The sequence below is a fragment of the Typopeltis vanoorti genome, chromosome 9 (genome assembly GCF_054136105.1).
Source record: "Typopeltis vanoorti isolate ZY-2024b chromosome 9, IOZ_Tvanoo_1.0, whole genome shotgun sequence".
In the NCBI taxonomy this organism is placed as follows: domain Eukaryota; kingdom Metazoa; phylum Arthropoda; class Arachnida; order Uropygi; family Thelyphonidae; genus Typopeltis; species Typopeltis vanoorti.
The window spans coordinates 63,594,673-63,602,751 of NC_143557.1; positions in this window are offsets into that span (position 1 = coordinate 63,594,673).

Genomic DNA, 8,079 nt, shown 5'->3' on the forward strand with positions numbered 1-8,079 from the left:
TATATGCATTATCATCTTCTATTCACATCCAACCTGTTACAGTCAGAGTGTAATTTGGATAAACTTTTTTTTATTTTATTTTATTTTTTGCTATTATAAGATTATTTTATCCCTGTAGTTTTCCAGTTCTGTATATGCATTACTCTGTTTGTGGATTGAAAAGTCTGAATTAGCATCACATGGCTTCTTTGCCTCCAGTTCTTTTTTCTTGCCAGAATGTATATATACACAGTATATGCCAAGGACAAATGCAACTTTTGAATCAAATGCCATAAAAAATGTGGTCTATTTGACATTTGCATGCCTATTATATACTTTGTAATACTTATTATTTAATTACTTTATCTTCACTTTACTTCTATATTTAATTTTCAATTTTCTTCTGTACTTCGATTTACTTCTTCTATATCTCTATTCTTCACTAACCTTATTTAATCCCTTTTTTAACTTTATCTAATCCTTTCATGTACTCTATTAACTTTTGTATCCTTTCTCTACCTTCTGTATCGGAGATCACTAGAAATTTATTTTTGTATAACAACTGCGCCACCAGTGGTCTCCTTGTGGTATAAGCAATATCAATACTTCCAGTAAAGTTTGCTTTGTATCTTAAGACCCTCCTTAATAATATTTTAAAGACGTGGCTAACACTTAACTTCAATTCGTAGCTATTTGTAAACTCCTCCCGCTCACAGGATCGCATTTATTTGGAAACAGTGCATTGCGTAAAAGATCAGGTGGCACTCTTTGTAAATAAAGCAAACATGTTTATTTGTACTGAAACAATCATACAATTTACACATTAATGAATTACTACTTCTTATTCTACTCTAAGTTTAACACTTTAGAGAAAAACTTCCTTTAGAACATTTACGTAAGCATGCAACATAATACAAATCATTAAGCAATTTAAAGAGAAAACTATTAGCCCATTTACAATATAGGAATTATCATGCCTTGTTAACTATATCTATAAACTTCTTCTTCCACTTTATATAAACTTCTCTTTATGCAAATTATTTTCATACTATATATAGTAACTCTATAAACTTATCAGTCCTAAAACAGTCTCTCATAACATAGACAAAATTACACTGAAAATAAACTCACGTGACTTCTTTTTTCTGTATAGTCATTTCCTTTACCGATTCCTCTGGCTTCTCTTCCGTATCTAGTCTTGGGCTTTTACTTGGAGATTTTGAGAACACCGACATTTCATCGCCGAATGGCTGGCAGAACCTAGAACACAATTTCCTGGCGTTATAGACTCGGGCGAAGGTCTGACAGTCGAGGCTTCATACTGGTAATGCATTGGGTCCAGCAGTGCTGCTCCCTCAGTAATTAATCGACTCCTGGGGCTTTCCATTGCACCATCACTCAAATGGGACGAAAGTTGTGGATCGACGATACTCTCTCCTCTTTTCCTCCTTTTTCTTCTCCTGGTGTCGATTCTTTTCTCTTTTTCCATTATGCCTTATATTTGGTTTTTCCGGGACTCTGAACAAAGATTTGAGACCCCCCGAACTTTCCCGCACAAACTCTTGACCTTCTTTTAAACTCGGACTTCTAGCTCTCCCTGAAGTGCACATTTAATCTCCTTAACGGAACGGCATAGCCATGTTAGATGTATGCTGCCCCTTTTAACACTTACCTTGAAGGCGGTATTGGACTGGCAGGTTTCTTTTACATTTTATCTAAATACTAACATCAATAAATTTCCGATTTCTAAGGCATTGCCCTTGAACTTCTATTTACACAATTTAGCATGCTAAATTGTGTAAATAAAAAACCATCCTCTGGGTTTTAATACATGGACTTTTGGTTAATCTTACATAGAAAATTACAATATATTTCCGATTTCTATGGCATTGCCCTTGAACTTAACATATTCATACATCTTCTATTTACATAATTTATCATGCTAATTCCTCTGGGTTTTTATACATGGGCTTTTAGTATTATTTACATAGAAAATTACATTTACTTTTTGTGAATTTTGGATGTTGTGACCCCTGTAAAAGTTGATGCAATAAAAAAAGAAAAAATTTATGCTGCATCGAATTTTACAACGGTATGCCCTTAACTAAATAGCTGGATATTTTCAAATACTGTTCACCGTTGAATAGCAGCCAGCTGGTGTAACCAGAACTAGATACTTCAAGTCAACAACAAACAAAACTGATGTGCATTATTTTTGAAGAAATTTTCTTATGAATCTCACAAACAAAAGGTTATAAACCTATTGTACTTAGTACTATGAATGAACTAAGGGTTAGATAATCCAAAAACACTGGTATAGAAAATCATAATGATACCCCCCCCACACACACACACCACTTCATGCCACTGGTGCTCTTCTACATGTGTGTAGAAAAAATTCGTTTAGCTTTTACTGAAAAAAACAACACAAGTGAAATTTTTCTGAGCAACAAATACAAGATGCTGTAATCAAGCAGTAATGATCATGGAAGAGGAGTTGCTATAGTATAACTAAATAGCCACCAAAACACTAAATATTCAAGGTTAATCTTGGCAGGAAGTATCAAGTACATTGATGAGAGCAAATATCAGAATCAGAAACTTGGAGAATGTGATTTATTTGTGCCTGTTGTCCCATAAAAGGTTCTACTAAGCCAGAAGTGGAGAAATGTTTTGAGGCATTAGAGAAGGCAGCTGACATAAAGAAAAAAAGGAAATGTTGGTCGTCTTCTTAATGTTAGATCTCCTTGTTGGAGATCTAAACAGCAGAGTAGGAAATGATTACCTGACATATAGAAATGTGTTGGTAAAATTTTGGTGAAAAGGGCAAAGCTAATAATAATGGCAAGCATTAGATTTCTATTCAGGACATGGATTTGTTCTCACTAACACCATGTTTCAACAGAAAGATCTTCACAAAGTCACATGGAGAGTTGACAAGAAATAAATTTCCTCGACTATGCTATTGTTGATAATGATAATCTTGTGCCTGTATACAGAGTATACAGTATACGAATTGATAACTAAATGTTATCAATTCCAATTTAAAATTGGAATTGATAACATTTAGTTTTGAGCAAGATAAAATTGAATGTTACATCAAAAAGAAAAGTGTTAAAAAGGGAGTTGAACAGTTTTCAGGGGTGAATTGTAGTTTCAAATACAAAAGTATTATTAAAGAAAAATGAGGGGTTAAAAACAAGAACAAACTTTCAGTGACATACCATGGAGAAAACATCGACTCAGCCAGGCAAGCATGTGGTGTGGCTGTCTGCAAAGAAAGAAAAATCAGAACTCTATGGTGGACTCAGGAAGTTAAAGAAGAAAGCATATCAAGTCATTCCTGGTAGGTAAGTTAGCTTTTATTAGTATTATTATTATTATTATCATTCAGGCCTCCATGGAGTCGAAAGACTCATCGTGGGAGGTCCTTCCTAAGAACATAAAGTCTGTCAAGACTCATCGAGGGGAGATCCCCCCCCCCTAAGAAACACAAAGTCTATCATACCACTCCTTAAACTCATTGACCGTTCTCGCTCTCACCACTCCATCAGGCAATGCATTCCACGGTTCAGCCACCCTCCATGCAAAGAAACCACTCCTCACCCTCTTGCTCACAGTTTCCTTTCGTAACTTCCAGGGTTGGCCTCTTGTCATCACTCCTTCCCGCTGTTCAACCAAGCGAAAGAACTCCCCACCAGTGTCAACCCTGTAACCACCTCTCAACAGTTTAAAAGTCTCAATCATATCACCTCTCCTTCTTCTATCCACCAAACTCTGCAGTCCACATTCCCTCAGCCGATCCTCATAACTATCCTTGTATGGTCCTGAAACCATCTTTGTCATCCGTCTTTGTATCCTTTCCACAGTTAATTTATCCCCTTCAAATCCTGGAGACCAAATCTGAAACAATAGTCCAAGTGTGGTCTGATCAGAGACTTATACAATGGAATGATAACCTTCTTATCTCTGCAGTTCAGTGTCCTTCTCATAATTGCAGCAATCCTCTGTGTTACCTTCAACACCTTTGCAATATGTCCCCTAAACTTCAGGTTTCTATCAACCATCAACCCCAGATCTCTTGTCTCCTCTACTTCCTCCAGCATAACTCCTCCCATAGAGTATGCTGCATCCCATCGATGTTTCCCAAACCTCAAGACCTTGCATTTTGCTGCATTAAACTGACACCCCCATTCATTTGCCCATCTATCTAGCTTATTCATATCCTCTTCTATTACTAATAATCCTTCCTAGCTTCGCATCATCCGCAAACAACTGAATATCCCCTTGCAATCCACTGGTAATGTCATTGATATAAAGGTTAAACAATATAGGTCCTAGTACTGAGCCCTGTGGGATCCCACTTGTAACCCTCTGCCTCTTTGAAACTGCTCCACCATACACAACTCTCTGATACCTATCACTAGCCAATCCTGAATCCAGTTGACCAATCTGACATCCAGACCCATGTGCTGCAACTTAAATATCAGCTTATCATGTGCCACCCTGTCAAATGCCTTTGCTAAGTCCAAGAAAATTGCAGTATATGCCTTTCCCTCATCTAATGTTCTTGTAACTTTATTATAAAAGGCTAGCATATTGCTAAAACAAGAGTGCCCTTTCACAAATCCATGTTGACTCTCACTGATAACATTACCCTCATCTGCCCAATGTTGTATATGGTCCCTCACTACTTTCTCCAAGATCTTAACCACTACTGATGACACACAGACTGGCCTATAATTAGACACTTCCAGTCTGTTACCACCCTTATGCAATGGCACTATCTTACCTTCCTTCCATTCCCTGGACACCTTTGCCGAAGCCAGACTTTCATTGAAAAGCCAGGTTAAAGGCACTGTCAGTTCCCTGGCACATTCTCTCAAAACTCGTGGTGAAATACCATCCAGTCCCAAAGCTTTACTGACATCCAGAGTACTCGGTATCTGAAACACACTCTCCTCCTGTACCTCTAAACCTCGAACCTGCCCTATCCCTCTAGCATTAAAACTGCCTCCTCTAGGATGAAATACTCCAATAAAGTGTTCATTGAACAATTCCACTATGTCTTCTGCATCAGTCACTCTATTCCCATTTTTATCCCACAATATCATTCTTCCACAGTCATTTCTCCTACTGGCCACATAGCTAAAAAATTCCCTAGGATTTTCTTTGGATCTTAGGGCCAACCTCCTCTCATATTCCAGTTTCGCTTTCCGTACCACACTAGTCACTCTTCTGGCCTGTGTCTTATATTCTTCGTGCATCCTCTCTTCACCTGTCTCCTTATATCTCTTCCATAGCCTCTTTTTCGCATGCAATTCCTGTTTAATATTGTTTTTCATCCACTTTACTCCAAATTGTGTCCTCTTCTTCACTCGTGGTATACAACTTACCATTGCTGCTAACATATTCTTTCACAATTTCCCACGCACTAATGATATTCCGGCCTTCCAATTCCTCCCTCCATGAAACTTCCCGAAGTTGATGTCTAAGACTATTATAATCACCTGCTTTATAATTCCACATAAGTTCCCGTCTCTTTGATACTCCTTCATGTCTATTCATTTTCCAAGTCAAAACCATGTGGTCACTCTCTCCAACTGGTGGGAGAGATGTCATCTCAGTTATTATCAACTCTTCTGATGCTATAACCAATTCCAAAACTCTTGAACCTCTTGTTCCCTCTGTTACATGTTGCCTAAGACATTTGTCCCTCAAGAATTCTAGAAATTCCTTTCCCCTATTGCTACATGCATCTTCCTCTCTCCTTTTACTGAGAGAATACAAAGAAAAATTTTACAAATCTATAAAGAATTTTACAAATGTGCAAAGGGAAGCCTTTGGTAAGAACATGGAAAAGAAATATCATGAAAGTTGCAAAATATTCAGTAGATTATTGAAAAAAGCTTAGAAATGGAGAAAAGAGTATTGTAAGATGAGAGACACAAATATGGAAGATAAAGATATTCTATATTTTTTGAGTAATTACTTTGAAAGATTGCTAAATGAAACAAGCAGTGGCAGCATAGTAATAGAAAATATTCAGGAGGAATGCAATAAGGAGTACATGCCAGTACTGAAAGTGGGGGGGGGGGGGCATCAAAAACTTGAAAGGTGGAATTAGCCAGAGCACTTGATATTTGAATAGAAATGCTCAAATATGGAGGTATAAAAGATTTAAAGTAGTTACAATGCATAATACAGAAGACCTTATCATTTGGTCAAATTGCATGTGATCACTATAAAGCTCTTATAGTACTCATCTGCAAGAGTAATTTCCTTTCTAAATGTTCCAGGTAAGATTTATGCAAGTATACTTGAGAAAAGCTAAGCAAATTGTGGAAAGAAAGCATAGAAAATAACAGGCAGGGTTCAGGCCAAAGAGAGGTTGTCAGGATGAGATTTTCACTTTAAGCTAGTTGAGAAATCATAGGAACATAACAAGAATCTGTGTCAAACAGGTCTGCAGGACTCTAACTGAATTGAATGGCTGCTGTAATAAATTTGTTATGAAAATAAGCAATAAAAACACAGACAATGAAAACAGGCAGGAAAAAAAAAATTATTTTTTTTAAATCAGCTGTATCCTGAATTTAAAACCTATAGAACAAGAAAAACATTTCACCTATTTAGGCACAATTTTTAGTGAAGAAGGTAAATTAAATATAGAAATAGATGGAAATCAACTGAATAAATTTAGATGGATTAATAGAGAAATTAGTTGAAACACTGAACTAGTTGTAGACAAGGCAGTGTTTAAGTCAATTTTAAGTTATTGATCTCAGAGAAATAAAGAAGAAATCAAAGACTGAAGTCCACAGATATGAGATTTCTGACAAAAGATTAGGGTAGGGAACATATGGCACTAATGGTAGCATGATATTAGGAAAGAGCTTGACGTTGTTAGCATTCAAGAATGTGTTAGCAGAGCAAATCTCGTGTGATATGGTTACTTAAACAGAATATAGCAGCAGGTATTTTTTTTTTTGCCAGGATTGCAGGAAAATGAACCACAGGAAGACCAAGATGTAGATATATGCTGCATCTAGGCAAAGACAATTTTGCTGCCCCTAAATTCAAGAACATATATAAAATTAAAAACAAAAAATGATTTTTTTTATGGTTGAGATACAATTTTGTCAGTTTATTCCACTCTCCAAACTTGTCACTCTTAGGAACTGCATTAATTGCTTAGTGAGTTACAAATAGCCCTGGGATTGGTACAATAAGAGAGTGCCTTACAAGGCTGAAATATAAGATCTGATAATGTTTAATTCTGATAGATAATAGATTATTTGGGGGAAAATTATCGACAAGAAGTTAGTAATGATGTGACCTTTTTGTGTAGTACCACAAGGGTGTGCTGAAAAGTTGTGATAATTACCGTGAAGGAATTGAGGTAGAACCATATAAATTACGCATTATTTTACATATTCCTCATGAAGTGTTATACACTTGTTGCAATGCTGCTGCTGCTGCATCATTTGCAATCTTCTGAGAAAAAAAGTGTTTCCCTTGTTGCAAACCAGCCCTCAACTGCAGATATGACTCCATGATCTGTGGTAAATTTTGTTCCTTTCAAGTGTTTCTTTAAATTTGGAAATAGGAAATAGTTAGATGATGCCAGTCTGGCAAATAGGGCAGGTGAGGTAGATATTGACAGCCCAAGTTGTGTATTTTCTGTTGGGTTTCATGAGCAGTGTGAGCAAGTGCATTGTCCTGCAAAAGCAACATGCCTCTGCTCAGTTTACCATGACGTTTTTTCCTTGAGTTCCTCCTTCAATTCCTTCAGAGCTGTTGAATAAACTGCTACTGTAACAGTTTCACCTTTTTTGACGTACTTGGTAAGGATTACATATCCCAAAACACAATAGCAAGAACCTTCCCTTCTGACTTTTGTGTTCGGAACTTGTTTGCCCATGGAGAACCTTTGTGTCTCCACTCCATTGACTGTTATTTGGTCTCTGGGTCATTGTGATGAAGTCATGTTTCATCAGCAGTCACAATATGAACCAAAAAATTTACACCTGATTTCTTAAAATGATCCAAAATCTCTTGGGATGACAGTATATGTTCTCTCTTTTGATTGGCATTCAA